An 18,049-nucleotide genomic window follows, 5' to 3' on the forward strand; every position below is an offset into this window, starting at 1 on the left:
AAAGCAGGAGCGGAAGGCCACCAACTGATCATTGAAGAAGAAACTCCAAATTTTGTCAAAGCATCAGCAACTCTATTTCCTTCCCTAAAGATGTGAGAAAAGAGAATGTTCATCCTAGAGCAAATACTGAGACAGTGCAACCATTCTTGTCGAATACTCCAAGGAACATCCTTGGAACGATGTCTAAGCAGATTAACAACGTACATTGAGTCCGACTCAACCCAAAGCTGATGCCTGATGCCAATTTTTCTCCCAAGCAAGTTCAATTGCGAAAATAGCGGCTCTTAATTCAGCCATATAAGCAAAAGAATGAGGGATAGAAAAAGCAAAACAACCTTTGGAAAAACCTCGATAGTTGTGAAAAATACCACCCGCTCCAGCCTCGACAGGAGTGCCAAAAGCAGAACCGTCCAAATTTACTTTAACCCATCCCGGAGGAGGTTTAAGCCAGTGGACCGGAATAATGTTGGGAGCAGGAGGCGGCCTAGGAGGAGCTAGAAGACGGGATAAGATAACAACATCTCTCCATGAAGAGCAAAAACTTTTAGAAGAGGCAAAGGACTCGCGAATCATTCGAAATAGTTTGATCTTCGAGTGTTGAATAGAAGGAGAAACATTTTTAAAGATTGCTTCATTCCGACAATGCCAGATTAACCAGATGCAAGTGATAGCGGCAACATTCCATATTGTCGACACTTGAGAGCCAAAATGAATGCTGCGGAGATTGCTGAAGAAGTGGATGAATTGGGAATGTCGAGGTAAAGAGCAGGCAAAATGAATCTCGAGAGCCCTCCAAAGAGAATCTGCAAAAGAACAGCTAATGAATAAATGATTAATGGACTCAGTATCCCTGCCACAAAGAACACAGCAAGAGGCAATGGAGAATCCAATGTGCTATAGGAGATCGTGAGTCGGAACCCGACCATGCAAAACTCTCCATAAAGTACAGGAGCGAGAAGGGGGAGTGTGAGCATTCCAAACAAATTTATACCAGTCCACCGAAGGGGAACTAGGACTGATAACCGAATAGTATTCTTTGGCAGAGAAAATACCCTTTGTAGATGGTTGCCAAGCGCAGAAATCAATAACATCTCTACCCCTGCGAATAGATAGAATACTGACTTGAACAACCGAATGAAGATTACCTAAATCAAGCCACTCTGAATTTACCAAAAAGTCCTCAACAGAATTATAGCGCGAACGCTTTTCTTGATGATCGAGACCCAATCTGTCCGCTACCGAAGGAATTATCCACCTATTAGTCCAGAATTTGAGCTTTGAAGACTGGCCAATCCACCAAAAATTCTGTTCCCAAATGGAAGAATAAACAAACTTACAAGAAGACCAAATCGAGGAAGGAGCAATGGTAGCTTTAGGCAAACCAGAGACATCCAAAAATCTAGATTTCATCAGAGAAATAGCAAGACCGGTTCCTTGAATTAAATCCCAACACATCTTACCCAAGAGAGCCTGGTTAAAGATCCTAAAGTCCTTAATGTTGAAACACCTTTCCACATGATTTTGATTTGACAAAATTATTTAAGTAATTGATAAAAAATATTCTAACACATTAAATTTAAATGCTTTGATTTATTCACACTAATGTGTTTGTTCAATGTTGAGTTTATTGATTTATAAGACATTAAGATAAAAAGTCTAAAGGCCCATAAGTGGAAGTCAAGCCCAAGTCAACAGATCAAGACCTCACGGCCCAAGAAGATAAAACACAGTCGTATCAAGTGAAACGACGACTCAGCATGAAGAAGGATCGAGAAGCCTTCTAACAAAAGCTTCAAGAGGAAGCTGCTGAGTTAAGCGACAATGCAGTCAGGTCAGCGGCAGAACAGAACCAACTTCTAAACAAAGTATTTCTACTTTGGGTAAAGTTCAGAAGGTGCAGGAAGCTGTTTGGAAGACTTTGCCGTAAATGTCGAAACATTCTGTTTATCTGACGAAAAGCTGCTGAGTACTGCCGTAGACAGAAGATGCAAGAATCTTATTGGCCAGCGACATTGAGCACGTATTGAGTGACAACGACAGGAAGCCGTTTGCCTCCAACGGTTATTTCAAAATTCGAAATTACCGATGCCTCAAGTGTCACTATAAATAGGCCTCTCATGTTGGGGTTTAGTGTCCTATAGACAATTGTTCTATGATACAAACTTAATGTAAATGAAGTGTTCTTTATATCATTTGTTTTAATAAGATATATGTTTTATAACTATATAAAGGCAATCCCTTTTAAGCACTAAATAAAGTCTAATAAAAGGAAATCCGTAAGTTTGTTTTAAAGTGATTATAAAGTGTTCATACAAGCATGAAGTGAGACAAAACTTTATAATAAACTAATAAACTTAAAACCACCCCAAGTCAAGTAATATGTTTAGGATTGACATATCACTATTGAGACTTGCATGTAACAATGTCTTCTGTCCGACAGAAAGCTGATCTCACAAGCTTCATATATATAGATATCTGGACAGTTACATGGATCCGATGAAAAGTAGTTCATTAGGATTGGGGACCCAACTTGAGATAACAGGATGGGTAGATTCATCCTTGTCACCTGTTCATCTCATTGGTATTAATAGGTATAAATAATCCTCAGACTCAAAGGAATGTTAATTGGTATTCTAGATTACGAAATGTGACGCTTTGATCCTGTTGTAACACGATCCTTAACAGAGATGACTCTGGGGTGTGAACAGCAGAGGTTGGGTATCACAGGAAGTGATTGCGGGATCGTTATATATTGGATTGAGCATTTATCACTCCCGATAAATGGGAGATATGTCCATGGATCGCTTGTGGAAGTCTTGACTCTAAATCCTTGCAAGGTGATAGCTTAAGATTGAAATACAGATTTCTCTTAACCTAATTGGAGTTGACTCGGCCAAGAACAAGTAAAACGAACGTCTCGCTATATGTGACTTGACATTACCCATAGTCATAAGATTCAGTTTAAGGACGTAGTTTATAAAGGATCGAATTATACCGTAACTAATACTGAAAGGTCAACGACAGAATCAACCTGTCTTCTTATAGCTCTAGGGGAATGATTACAGACTTACTAATCACATACTCTGTACATCATTTCGTTATGCAAAGATTAAAATATAATTCTTTGAAAATTAATTTTAATAAGTTGCATACGGCTAGAAGCAATAAGAACCTAATGGGTCACACATAAGACTTGGAACCCAAAAGAGAGACAGATGTTAATTAATTGACGGAAGCCCAACTGAGCCCAATAAGGCCCAATAATAGAGGGGGGGGGGGGGGCGATTTATGTATGTAAATACATAAATAATTAGTTTGATTTTATTAATCCTAATTAGATTAGGATTATGAATTAAATTAATTAAAGGATAAATAAGTTAGGAGTTTTAATTAGATTATATTACTCCTATTATTATCCAATAAGGTTATTGATTATATCTTTTATATTTAGATATATTAATAGATAATATTTAAGAATTCTATTCCGAATTGAATTCTTATTCAAGAAACCTAATTCTATCTAACTAGGGTTTAGATACAAGAGATTATAAATACCCCCCACTAGGGATTTTCGAAATCCACTATTGAATTCCAGGAGAGAGAATTCGACCCCCCTTAGCCGAGGACGAGATTTCACCGCTTCCTTCCGTTCAATTGATTTTCATCTTTCTCTCTTTATCCTTGATCTTGTGTTGATTAATTAGAGGCAATCTATTTTGGTTGCTATTCAACGGTTGATTCTAACTTGATCTTATATTTGTTTTGTTCTGTGCTCGGGAACTCGAAGTAAGAGTTGTGGGCACTTCGTTTGCAACGGTAGATAGAACTTCAGAAAGGTATTTCTTTTATCCCTCTTTATATGAAATAACGATTAACGGATCTTGTGGTTTATGGAAATAGGTTAAAAAAATTTTATATTTCCGCTGCTATACGTTAGCCTATTTTTCCTACATCCCAATTGCTTCATTCGATACAGATCTTCAATTAGTCGAAACGCTGACCAAATTCATACTTGAAGTTCTGTGAGAAAAGCAAAGCAAAATCTTACACCAATTTCCAATCATTGTGTAAAAGTCTAGAGTGATTTCAATCATCTAAAGTGTCTTAGCAATTGTTGTTTAGGACAAACACTTTATCATTTCTAGAAGAATAGAAAGGAGAGGCTGAGTACTCGGTTATAGTACTCAGTGGTAGTTATAGGAGTGAGTAGAGGTATAGAGGAAGGTACTCTTGTATACTCAGCTTCTATTGTAAAAGGTTTCGTGCTCTACCTTTAAAGAGCTCAGTAGAGAATTCAAAAAGCTCGGAACGCGTTCCGGGGACTGGACGTAGGCGGAGAGGCCGAACCAGGATATGTCTACTGAGTAACATATTTCTAACCCTTAAACTCCTTTATATATTGCTTGCTATAAAACTGACTAAGTAACGAACTCATGCTGAGTTGAGTGCACTAAGAAGCTGAGTTCAGGAATAGACTCTAAGTGCTATCTCCTGACTCAAGGAAAGAAACAGACTTAGTCACAAGTTGACTAAGCTTGTGTCTTAAAACTACTTAGCGTCGCTGTGTAAACCTTTTCTTAAGAAAAGAAGTCAGCCTTAACAGACAAAATTTTAAATAGTTTCTATCCCCCCCCCCTTGGAACTAACCTTGTCACGTTATAAGGGAACAACAAGTGGTATCAGAGCTTAAAAGCTCACTGAGCAAGATATAACTATCTTGAGCTGATCCCCACAATGGCTGAGAACAGCACTCGTTTCCTCCCAGAAAATCAGACAACTCAGATTTTACCTGAGGGACTGTCCATTACTCGGCCTCCTCTGTTCTTCGGGTCTAACTATACCTTTTGGAAGAACAGAATGAAAAATTTCATTCAGGCAACAAATATGAGTGCTTGGCTTTCTATAGTCCAAGGCCCATTTGTTCCTGTTGAAACTATTGACGGCCAAACGGTTGTTAAAGATGAGACTAAGTGGACAGAAGATGATCTCAAGAAGCTACAAAATCATGCTTCGGCTATAAACATGCTTCACTGTGAGTTAGATGCTGCAGAGTACAGTAAGATTTCAGGTTGTGAGTCAGCGCAGGAGATCTGGAAGAAACTGGAGGTCACCTACGACGGAACCAACAAAGTTAAGGAGTCCAAGGTGAACCAGCACATGAGGTTGTACGAGCTTTTTGAAATGAATGATGATGAAGGAATCTCTGACATGAACTCAAGATTCACAAACATAATCAACGAGCTCAAGAGACTTGGCAAGATCTTTACTGAGGAAGAGCAAGTCAAGAAGATACTAAGGAGTCTTCCTAAAAGCTGGCAAGCCAAGAAAACTGCTGTTGAGGAAGCTCAAGACTTAACCACCTACAAGTATGATGAACTCATTGGCTCGCTGCTGACCCATGAGATCTCAATGAAGAACTTTGAGGTGAAGGAGAAGTCTGAAGACAAGAAGCAAAAGTCTCTTGTCATGAAAGCTGACTCCACTGATGGGAGCTCAACAGATGATGAAGAAATGGCAATGTTCACTAGAAAGATGAAAAGGCTGTTCAGAAAGAATGATAAATATTCCAAGAAGCCTTACAAGAAGTTTGATAAGTACAAAGCTGAGTCCAGCGACAGCAAGTACAAGAAGGACAACTCAAAGCCCATTACATGCTTTGAATGTCATTAAACTGGCCATATCAAATCAAGCTGTCCTACCTTGAGGAAGGAAAGGAAGAACGGCAAGAAGGCAATGGTGGAAACCTGGAGTGATAGTGATGAGTCATCATCATCAGAAGCTGATGCTACTGAGTCAGCGAAGATCTGCTTCATGGCAGATGAGCTTGCTGAGCCTTGTGTTTCTGAGCATACTGACCCCTCCATTGCATCTGACGACGAGGTACACTCAACTGAGGTAATATCACTACCCTTGCTCAGAAATGAAATGATTAATGCCCTGGGTGACCTCTACACACTTGTCAAAAAGTGTAACAAGAAGGTTAGAGCACTCAGCAGGCGATGTGACGAGATTGAAGAGGTCAAACTGAGTGACCTTCGATATCTTCTCCAAGACAACTCAACTTTGCATAGCAACATAGAAATTATGCAAAAGTTTGTCTCTGAGGTCCAATCAGATTCTAAGAAACTGAAAAAGGACGTCAAATCTATTCAGAACCAACTCAAGGTTCCGAATAAAAGAAATATTCCTCTGAACACTCAGTACTAAAGTACTAGCAGCAGAGATGAAATCCTCAGCGAAATGTCCAGTGTGACTTCTGTGGGAAGAAAGGACACACCACAAAGGTGTGCTAGCATGCTCAGCACTGGGGTGCTGACCAGTCAGTGAGATATCCTAAACGGAAGGTCAGCTGTGACTTTTGTGGGAAAAATGGACACACTGTCCAAGTGTGTCGTCATAAGATTAAATATAATGCTTTACCTGCTGAGCCTAACAAACAAGGACCCAAAAAGACTTGGGTACCTAAAGATAACTAGCTATATTGCAGGTAAGCCTGAGGTGTGCTGAGAAGTCAAAGATGTGGTACATTGACAGCGCATGCTCGAGGCATATGACTGGTGATGAAACTCAGTTCATCACATTTGTGCGTAAACGAGGTGGAAGTGTAAGTTTCGGAGACAACAAAAAGGGTAAGATAGTAGGGTCAGGAACCGTTGGTGGTAATCCTACTATTGAGTCAGTCTCCCTAGTCAGCGGACTCAAATATAACTTACTCAGCGTAGCTCAGCTATGTGATAATGGGAGAAAAGTTATATTTGATGACACTGGATGTAAAATATTCGAGGGTAAAACAAATGAGTTGATTTTAACTGCCCCTCGTATTGATAATGTCTTTATGCTGAATTTAGAAAAGAAATTTTCAAAAACTGTATGCTTAGTGTCAAAGGAAGAAAATTCCTGGCTATGGCACATGAGACTTGGTCATGTAAGCATGGACCTCCTGGCCAAATAGCAAGAAAGCAATTAGTTGAGGGACTGCCAGAACTTAAGTTCGAAAAAGATCAATTATGCAATGCTTGTCAAGCTGGAAAACAAACCAAACAATCTTTTCATAGTAAAAACATTGTCTCAACTAAGCGTCCATTAGAGTTGCTACACTTGGATCTCTTCGGTCCAGTCCACCCGCTGAGCTTGGGTGGTAGAAGATTTTCCTTGGTCATTGTAGATGACTTTTCTCGGTACACTTGGATCATCTTGCTGAGTAGCAAGGATGAAACCTTTGAGACATTTTCAACTTTAGTAAGAAAACTTGAAAATGATAAAGACCTTAAGTTAGCTCACATCCGAAGTGATAATGGTGGAGAATTCAAAAACCAACAGTTTGTTGAATTCTGTGAAGCCAACGGCATTGACCATAATTTTTCTGCTCCTAGAACGCCTCAACAGAATGGGGTTGTTAAAAGGAAAAACAGAACCTTGGTTGAAATAGCCAGGACAATGCTGAGTGAGCATAGGCTTCCAAAGTACTTTTGGGGAGAAGCTGTCAACACAGCTTGTTACATACTTAATAGGGCTCTAGTCAGACCCACATTAAAGAAGACTCCCTACGAACTTTGGAAAGGACGAAAACCCAACATTGGATACTTTCGTGCCTTCGGCTGTAAATGTTTTATTCTAAATACCAAAGACAGCCTTGCTAAGTTTGATTCAAAAGCTGATGAAGCTATCTTTTTAGGCTACTCAACAAATAGTAAAGCATATAAAGTTTTCAATAAACGAACTCAGGTCCTAGAAGAGTCAGTACACATTGAGTTCGATAAAATTAACCCTGCAGGAAAAGATAAGCAGCTGACTGAGGATGATTCATACTCAGCACCCGCTGACCAAGAAACAGCCGCTGAGTCACTACCTCAAGGGCTGACCAAAGGTAAAAGCGAAACTCAAATTGTTTTCACTGACCAATCTATACCTACAGAGATTGTTGAAACACAACCAACTCAAGACATCACTCTTCCAAAAGAGATCAGAATACCAAGAGGACACTCAGAAAGTGCCATTCTTGATGCTGCTGAAAACACCCTGATGACAAGAAATCAACTCAGGAGATACCTCAGCAACGTAGCATTTGTCTCAGTTCAGGAACCAAAGAACTTCGCTGAAGCTGAGTACGATGAGTTCTGGATGAATGCAATGCAAGAAGAACTTGATCAGTTCAAAAGAAATGAAGTATGGGACTTAGTGCCAAAACCAAGAAGCCAGAAGACCATAGGAACAAGATGGGTCTTCCGCAACAAGCTGGATGAACAAGGGAACGTGGTCAGGAACAAAGCAAGACTTGTAGATCAGGGCTACAGTCAGCAAGAAGGTATTGACTACGGTGAGACCTTCGCCCCAGTGGCAAGGCTAGAGGCTATAAGAATCTTATGTGCGTATGCAAGTTATATGAACTTTAAATTATTTCAAATGGATGTTAAGAGTGCATTCCTTAATGGAGTTATAAACGAGGAAGTCTATGTTAATAAGCCTCCAGGGTTTGAGGATCCCAAGTTCCCAAACCACATTTATAAACTCAAAAAGGCTCTGTATGGTCTCAAGCAAGCACCACGTGCTTGGTATGAGAGGCTGACCAATTTCCTGCTGACTAGAAATTATGTCAGAGGTAAATCTGATACAACCTTATTCATTAAGAGAAAGGGTAAAGATACCCTACTGGCTCAGATATATGTTGATGACATTATTTTTGGTGCCACTAACGAGTCAATGTGCAAGGAATTTAGTAAGCAAATGCAGACTGAGTTTGAAATGTCAATGATGGGAGAACTCAACTTCTTCCTTGGACTTCAAATCAAACAAGGGAAAAATGGCATCTTCATCAGTCAAACTAAGTATGCTAAGGAGATATTAAAGTAGTATGAACTTGAGAATTGCAAGTCAATATCTACCCCTATGGGTACTGACACTGTCCTTTGCGCTGACGAAAATGGTAAGTCAGTAGACAGCAGATTGTACCGAGGTATGATTGGTTCTCTACTCTACTTAACTGCTAGTAGGCCGGACATTCAGTTCTCAGTATGTTATTGTGCTAGATATTAATCTAACCCTAAGGAATCTCATTACATAGCTGTAAAAGGAATCCTTAGATATTTGTAAGGCTCAGTGAATGCAGGTTTGTGGTATCCCAATACTCATGATTTCACACTCATTGGATACACTGACGCTGACTACGGACGAGATAAGCTTGAACGAAAAAGCACCTCAGGAGGATGCCACTTCCTTGGAAGCTGTCGTGTGTCCTGGTTCAGCAAGAAGCAGGCGTCAGTAGCCCTGTCAACCACTGAAGCTGAGTACATTGCTGTTGGAAGCTGTGTTGCTCAAGTCCTATGGATTAAGCAACAGCTAGAAGATTATGGCGTTCAGACTAAAACAATTGAAGTCAAATGTGATAACAAAAGTGCCATTGACCTATCAAAGAACCCAATCCAGCACAACAAAATGAAGCACGTCAGTATAAGACATCACTTCATCAGAGATCATTTACTCAAGGGAGAGATCAAGCTGACCTATGTCCCAATGGATGAGCAGCTTGCTGATATCTTCACAAAGCCACTGGCACGTGAGCAATTCAACATACTTAGAGAAGCCATTGGTATGTTTAATCCTCTTCAATAGATTAATATGTGATATATGCATGCTGAGTGAATTACCATGCTGAATGATGTATGCTAAATCAACAACTATCACATGCTGAGTAAATATACATGCTGAGTGTTTATCTTAAGTTGAGCTACTAAGCATACGAATTATTCCATTGCGTAACACTGACTACTCAGAACTTTAAACGTTTGAAATCCTTAACACTGATGTAGGTGCCGCGGCCTCGCCCGGGCGGACCGGGGGGTGGACACCGTTGACGACAGATGTTGTGATTGGTGCCGAAAGCAACCAATCGCGGATCAAGCTGCTCGGTAGGACCGGAGCTTGGAGTATGGAAGAGTCGCCACCCACGAAAGGGAAATGAACACCGATCCCTTGCGGGAGACCGGTGAGGGTTCGGGAAACTTAGGTACGAGCCGAGAAGGCTAGCTCCTTTCCGGAGAAAGGCTACTAGGCACCCCGACATCGCCCGGTTATGAACCACCGGCCTCCTACTTAGCATGTTAGGCGATAACGGACTAATCGTATATTTCTTTAAGTTTAAAATTCATTTGAAACCTTTTCTTTCTCGTTTTGAAAACCGTTTTGAGCATGTTATTTGAAAGCCATTTTAGTAAAGAATCACCCATTTTGCATAAATTTAAAGTATATAGGAGAGAGAGGGAGAAGAGAGAATTGATTTATTCACAGTGTGATTTATGCTTCAATTTATATATTAACTCTAAACTAATCTCATTCCCCAAAAAAAATGAGTTTATTTACACGGTTCATACCTTAATCGCCGTTGGAACGATTTAGGTACGTTTCAAAGCCCCGTTAATTTACATGATATCGACTCGAATCGCCGTTGGAACGACTCGAGCGTTTTAAAAAATGTGAGATAAGAAGCTTTAACAAAAAACGTGATTAAGCATACAAGTCCATTAGTTTTTGTATAAAACCGTTTAGTTGGGAAAACGATTCAAAACTCTATTATTTATAAGGAAAACGATTTTAATTACAAGGTTCGCTTAATCTGTCGTTGGAACGAATTAAGGTTTTAAAACGTGATGTTTTTAAGAAGTGGCTTAAAAAAGATAAAGAATTAACAACCTTTTATTTACATTTTTGGAACATCTAAAAACCCTTAATTTAAATAACCAAATTGAATTTTTTTTTTTGTAATTTAATTTTTCCCTTTTTCGCCAAAATTAATCCTCAATTGAACATAATTACAATAATCAACAATTTAAATCCAAAAACCCACACCAACCCAATATATCTAAAATATGTGCAAAAAATACCAAAGAGAAAAGAATGAATATATGTATATATACATATACATATATGTTTTGGTAAAAATGGTAATTATACCTATAGATTGAAAATGAGGTAAAAACATAATATACATTATAGCTTTTGACATATACTAATAAAAAGGAAAATAATACTAAATATAGTACACCTTTCATTCTAATTAAAAAAAACATGTAAAGATAATGAACAAGGTTTATAAATGAAAAATAACCTTTAGCCCAAAATAGTTCTTCTTATATAATAAATATATAGAAAACAACCCACCCAAAATGTACATTAAATATGGATAATAGAAAATACTACTTGATGACCCAAAAACATCACTTAATTAATTATCCCAAATGGGCCAAGCACATAATCCACAAAAATAATAATTAGATATAGCTTAAATGAGCTTAAAGAAAACCCATATGTGCATATATTTATTTTTACAAAGTTAAATTAACATAAATAATACCCCAAACATAAAATAAGTAAATATATAATAAATAATTATTAGTTATACACCCCCAAAATAATTTTAATAAAATAATTACATAATTATATATATATATATATATATATATATATATATATATAAGGGACCAAATATCCAAAAGTTAAGAAAATGGGCTTAAAAGAGCATTTTTTTAAATTCCAACAGATTTACCGACGGAAAATCCGTCGGTAAACTGCATTTAGTGACAGAAACCGAAGAATTACAGAACAGCTCCTATATTTTTCAGATTTGATGAAAAACATTAGATCTACTCTATTTCATCATTTTAGCCCCCAAACTACCCCAAATCGGGTCATGGTTTGTAACGGAGGATTCTAAAACAACGTTTTGTTGAAAATAATGGTTCAAAACGTTTATAAACCCACGGATCTACGACGTTTGGATCCCGAACTACCCTTGAATCGGGTCACGGTTCGTATTGGGATTTGAAACGAAGTTTTATTTCAAAATCAAAACCAAATACTGATTCAAGTGCAAAATGAAAAATTAATTTAACAAATCTAAACAATAAAAGTGCAAAAACAAATAGATAAATAGATCTAAACAACAAAAAATGAAATAAAGATTAAACGGGTCTAGTTCCTCGGATTATTACCTCTCAATCGGTAATGGAAATCCAAATCAAGTCGATTGATTGTGTTTTGAGTCGGTTTTTTGTGTTTTTAGGAGAATTCGGGTCTTGTTGAATTTTTCCAGGGGTTCGGGTCCAATTTTCTTCCCCCCCAAATACATTAGGCTCCATCCTATTTATAGGCATGGAGCCTTAACAATTAAGATTGCTTTGGCTTGGAGCCTAAGGGTAGGCTCCAAGCAAAGCTAAATTAGCTTACTCTTGACTTGGAGCCAAGGGTAAGCTAATTTGGCTTAATGATATATCATTATAATTATACTTATTATTATTTTATTATTATTATTATTTTAATAAATTCGATGTAACATTGCACTTGACATTGGCCAAGTGCACCAAAATGCACTTGGCCGAATGCCAAGTGCAGGGGCTGGGCCTGGGCGGCCCAGTCCCCGTCACGGGTCGTCCAACGGCCAATGACGTAAATACTGGCCCCGTCAGGGGCTGCGTTTATACCTATATTGAAAAATAAATATAAAATATTCTTAAAATTAACCAAAATCCAAAAACGATTTTTATCAAAAATGATTTTCGTCCAAGCCAATTTTATAAAATTAGCTTTTATAAAATCGATCTTTTTACAAAACTAATTTTTTATTGTTCGAATTCTAAAACAAAACCCCTATCGACCCGAGATTTTATTAATAATGAAATACTCCGAATTTGGCGAAATGATTTAAGATTTCATTCGCGGAACCGATTCGCCCGTTATCTCGATTCGATTTCCGAATTCGATCAAACCGGTCTCCACGGTTCCTTTAAACAACGTTTTTTATTTATTATTTTTATTGACTCATCATTTATTTTAATCGACTGATTCGGATCCCTTTTTATAATTTTTCTTCATCGGTCCTCCGACCCCAGTGTCTACAACTGAGTAAAGATCCGTTGCAAAATTTAATGCATAACACGCGAATTAACTAGCCACCTAGGATGGCGTATGCGCAATAATTAGAAAATACATGTGCCGAATGTGTCATAAATGCCAGAATCTTTGTCGATTGAGTATCTCGAGGTCAAACGGCCACCTCAACGCTTCAGATCAACTCGACACCTCTATAAATAGTGGATGATTTCCCACTTTTACCTATTTACGCTTAGAAATTTCTGGTATTCAAATACTCTTCTCTAAAAATTCCCAAACTTCTCAAACTTCTCTAAGAATCATGACAAAAGATTCTCAGAATGTCTCCGGTGCCGATTACGTCGATAATCGCTCCGATGAAAACCCTTCATCTCTTGCTCAGCAGGAACATAGAGAGACTCCCACCAAGTCTCAAGAACCTAGTCAGCGTGACCATTCTAAGGTCACTACCCCAAGGACGAAAACCCAGGCTGACCAATCTGCCTCTTCGAGAGGAAAACAACAGAAGGACAAGGGTAATAAACCCATAGAGAGAACCTACTCACTAGTATACGAGAGTGTTAGGGGATATAAGGTTGACCACTCCCGCTGGCTCTCGAAGGGATTTGTGGAAGCAGAGCAACCCTTCTGTGAGTGGATCTCAAAGAATGGCTGGACCGAGCTGTTCTCAACTCGAGAGGCCACCTACCCTGAGTTAGTGAAGGAATTCTACGCTAACCTAAGAGCCGCGGATGATAATCGGGACTACATGGTCACCAAGGTTCGAGGGAAGGATATCTTCATCAACCCTGCTTACCTTGCCTCACTGCTAAAACTGAAAAACGAAGGAGCAAAACTTCGCAAATCAAGTGACCAAGACAAAATTGAGTATCTCATTGAGTTCTGCAAACCCGCTGATCACGTAGGAGAGATATCCAGCACTTCCATGGGTCAGAATCAGAAGATGGCCCACTACATACTGACCAACTACCTCTTCCCCAAGATCAACTGCACCAGCTCAGCAACGAACTTCGAACAATGCTTCATTTATCACATGCTGAACTACCAGCCGATCAATATGCCAGTCTTTATTATCAGTGGTTTTCAACGGAGCACTGGAACCCTTGGGTTAGGCTCCATTATTACCAGAATCCTCAAAGATCACAAGGTGAGTTTGGTTGAGGAAATCCACACCTGGGGAACAGAAATCACCACAGCTGCACTGTTCGGGTTGGTCTACGACCAACCGATTATCCCTAAGAAAGGAAAAGGTGCCAATGTTCAGGATACCAAGAGGATGGTGACCCGAAAAGGAAAGAAGGAAACGAGAGCTCAAGCTGACCCAAAGGACAGAAAGAGGAAAGCTGTTCAAAGCCCTTCCAGAGATGCTGTCTCCCCACCAAAGAAGTTTCGGTTTGTATCCAGGGGAACAAAGCCTCAAGTTCAACAAGGTCATGATGGACCTAAGTCTACTGAGAACCTCAAAAGGCAAGCTGAGCCTGAGGAAGACGAAAGAGAGGACACCCCTGAATCACCCCTGAGGAAGAAAAAGAAAACCTCTTCTGGGTTAAGTCCTATTGACGTAGCCCCTTTTGGAGTTGTTATCTCTGAAGACTCTCATTTTGCGAGAAGTCAGGGCATTGTTCATGAGAACAACCCCACTAACCAAGATGAAGAAGAACTGGGTGGTTAGTTTGATAATGAGGAAACAGTGGATGATGAGCAACATGAGCCATGAGATGTTGACCAACATGGCACAACCTACACTGAGGAGGTTGACGAAGAAGCTGAGCCAACAGCAAAGGATCACACTGATCAAGGGGCACCTTCACCCATTGACTCTATTGAGTCCATTCCTGCTGACCCCTCTCCTCAAAAGACTAAGAAATTAAGGAGACTTAAGAAGAAGGCACATCGATCCCCTGTCATTGACCTTATGAATGACTCACCTCTGCGGGATCAGATCACTGACCTATCAGATATGCAATTTAAGTTCTTCTCAAATCCCATTGAGTCTCTACCAGAGCAACAGGAAAAGCAAGCCTCTGTTTCTAATCCTAAGGAACATGCCGACTCAACTGCTCCCCTAAGCCAAGATGATCCCGAGCAAGTGCTCGAAGTTCCTGCTCCTCAACATACTGAGATAGCTAAGGAAATACCTGCTCAGGTCAATGCTGAAATTCCTCAACCTCCTAAAACCAGTCAGCTTCAGCCTGACTCTAAACAAGTAGATATTTCTGCCGATCATTCTCTTCCATAAACCCAAGTGCAGAATATCAACCAGTCAGCTCCTGCTGGCAATATCAACTCAAGACCAGCCGTTGATCATGCTGGCACTTCTAATATTGAGCTGAACCAAACACCTCCACAATCCGGTTCTACTCGTACTCCAGCAACTGGGCCAAATAATGATGGACCCTTCTCGTATCTGAATGCCTCTGAGTCTGGTCGAAGAATTATTGACTCAGCTCGAGCTTTGCTCCAGGACCTCCATCAAACAAATATCGATGCCGCTGGGTCAGTTCCTGTTGAGCCAACTCAGCTTTCGTCTGTCACCCAGCTTCTCACAGAAATCAAAGGTCTTAAGGATCTTCTGAGTGTCATGACTTCACTTCAGTCTTAACAACCCAGACAGGAATCAATCACAAAGCTGGCCGAACTCCAGCTGACTATGGTCAATCACTTGAACTCTCTTTAGGGTCAATTTCATTCTCTGTCAGCTGCGAACACAATGTATGCAACTTCTGATGAAGTTCATCAACTCTTCAACCAACTTCACACTGAGCAAGCCAGAACAAATGAGCAACTCTCTTCCTCCTCACAATGCTCTATTGAGCAAATTAGTGAGGCTGTCCGTCTACTCAACTTGAGTAAGGAAGAGATGGAAACTGACCAACTCAAAACGAATGAAATTCTGAGGTACTCTCGAGTCACTTTCAACCATGTGCGCCACTCCAATGTTCAACGTCAATATTTTGACTCGGCTTTGCTAAAGATGTTCCATCAAGCCTTTGCCATGCTGACTGATAGTATAACCTGGGTTGGAAAGTCTCAAGCATACATCCTGAGTATGCTCAGTGCCTCGGCTATCAGGATTCCACGTTCTGTCTTGGATGAGGGTGTTCCTGTTTTTGATGGCATCAATGAAAGCACGCGCAGGCTTAAGGCATTCTCTGGCCGCTTAACTCGTGCTACCATTGACGACACCTTCATTCCTCATCCTCCCGATGGTGGCAAAACGGGGGAGAAAGAACAAGCTCAAAGAACTCAACAATCAGGGGAAGCATCAGGAAGTCAGCAGAAATTCAAAGGAAAAGGAAAAGCTAAAGAGCATGATGTCCAAATTAACTACAAAAAAAAAATAGCTTGATTAGGATTGACTAGATTTAGTTTTGTTAAACGTGTAGTCTTTTCCTTATGTATTTTGTTGTGCTGACCCTGAATACAAAACTATGCATGCATCTACCTTTTCAAAATTTACCAATCTTATGTGATGCTTACTTATATTTTGTAATAAACTCTAACACATCTTCATTAAATCAACTGTGTTAATTGTCTACATTGCTTTATGATTGTATGCTGTGTTGATCTATAGGTTAACCTCTTTTATATGTCTTCTTAACTAAATCACATTGAACAAAGATATACTCAGCGCTCTCTGATATCTAAATCTTCCGCATAAACTGAGTTAAAAAGAATATGTTCCATGAGCTGACCTATTTCTGAAAACTGACCTTAGACTTACTTGATTAAACCTTGAAATGTTTAAAGTAAAACTAAGTCAGTAGCTCAAACCCTTACGGGGGAGTATCCTGAGTAATATAAGGTCAACTATCATGGGGGAGCTCAACACTGAGTTCTTCACTGAATATTTTTGCCAACATCAAAATGGGGGAGTTTGTTGAAACACCTTTCCACATGATTTTGATTTGACAAAATTATTTAAGTAATTGATAAAAAATATTCTAACACATTAAATTTAAATGCTTTGATTTATTCACACTAATGTGTTTGTTCAATGTTGAGTTTATTGATTTATAAGACATTAAGATAAAAAGTCTAAAGGCCCATAAGTGGAAGTCAAGCCCAAGTCAACAGATCAAGACCTCACGGCCCAAGAAGATAAAACGCAGTCGTATCAAGTGAAACGACGACTCAGCATGAAGAAGGATCGAGAAGCCTTCTAACAAATTCTTCAAGAGGAAGCTGCTGAGTTAAGCGACAATGCAGTCAGGTCAGCGGCAGAACAGAACCAACTTCTAGACAAAGTATTTCTACTTTGGGTAAAGTTCAGAAGGCGCAGGAAGCTGTCTAGAAGACTTTGCCGTAAATGTCGAAACATTCTGTTTATCTGACGAAAAGCTGCTGAGCACTGCCATAGACAGAAGATGCAAGAATCTCATTGGCCAACGACACTGAGCACGTACTGAGTGACAACGACAGGAAGCCGTTTGCCTCCAACGGTTATTTCAAAATTCGAAATTACCGGTGCCTCAAGTGTCACTATAAATAGGCCTCTCAATTGCTTCATTCGATACAGATCTTCAATTGGTCGAAACGCTGACCAAATTCATACTTGAAGTTCTGTGAGAAAAGCAAAGCAAAATCTTACACCAATTTCCAATCATTGTGTAAAAGTCTAGAGTGATTTCAATCATCTAAAGTGTCTTAGCAATTGTTGCTTAAGACAAACACTTTATCATTTCTAGAAGAATAGAAAGGAGAGGCTGAGTACTCGGTTATAGTACTCAGCGGTAGTTATAGGAGTGAGTAGAGGTATAGAGGAAGGTACTCTTGTATACTCAGCTTCTATTGTAAAAGGTTTCGTGCTCTACCTTTAAAGAGTTCAGTAGAGAATTCAAAAAGCTCGGAACGCGTTTCGGGGACTGGACGTAGGCGGAGAGGCCGAACCAGGATATGTCTGCTGAGTAACATATTTCTAACCCTTAAACTCCTTTATATATTGCTTGCTATAAAACTGACTAACTAACGAACTCACGCCGAGTTGAGTGCACTAAGAAGCTGAGTTCAGGAATATACTCTAAGTGCTATCTCTTGACTCAAGGAAAGAAACAGACTTAGTCACAAGTTGACTAAGCTTGTGTCTTAAAACTACTTAGCGCCGCTGTGTAAACCTTTTTTTAAGAAAAGAAGTCAGCATTAACGGACAAAATTTTAAATAGTTCCT

This window comes from Euphorbia lathyris, chromosome 5 (assembly GCF_963576675.1).
Source record: "Euphorbia lathyris chromosome 5, ddEupLath1.1, whole genome shotgun sequence".
Classification (NCBI taxonomy): domain Eukaryota; kingdom Viridiplantae; phylum Streptophyta; class Magnoliopsida; order Malpighiales; family Euphorbiaceae; genus Euphorbia; species Euphorbia lathyris.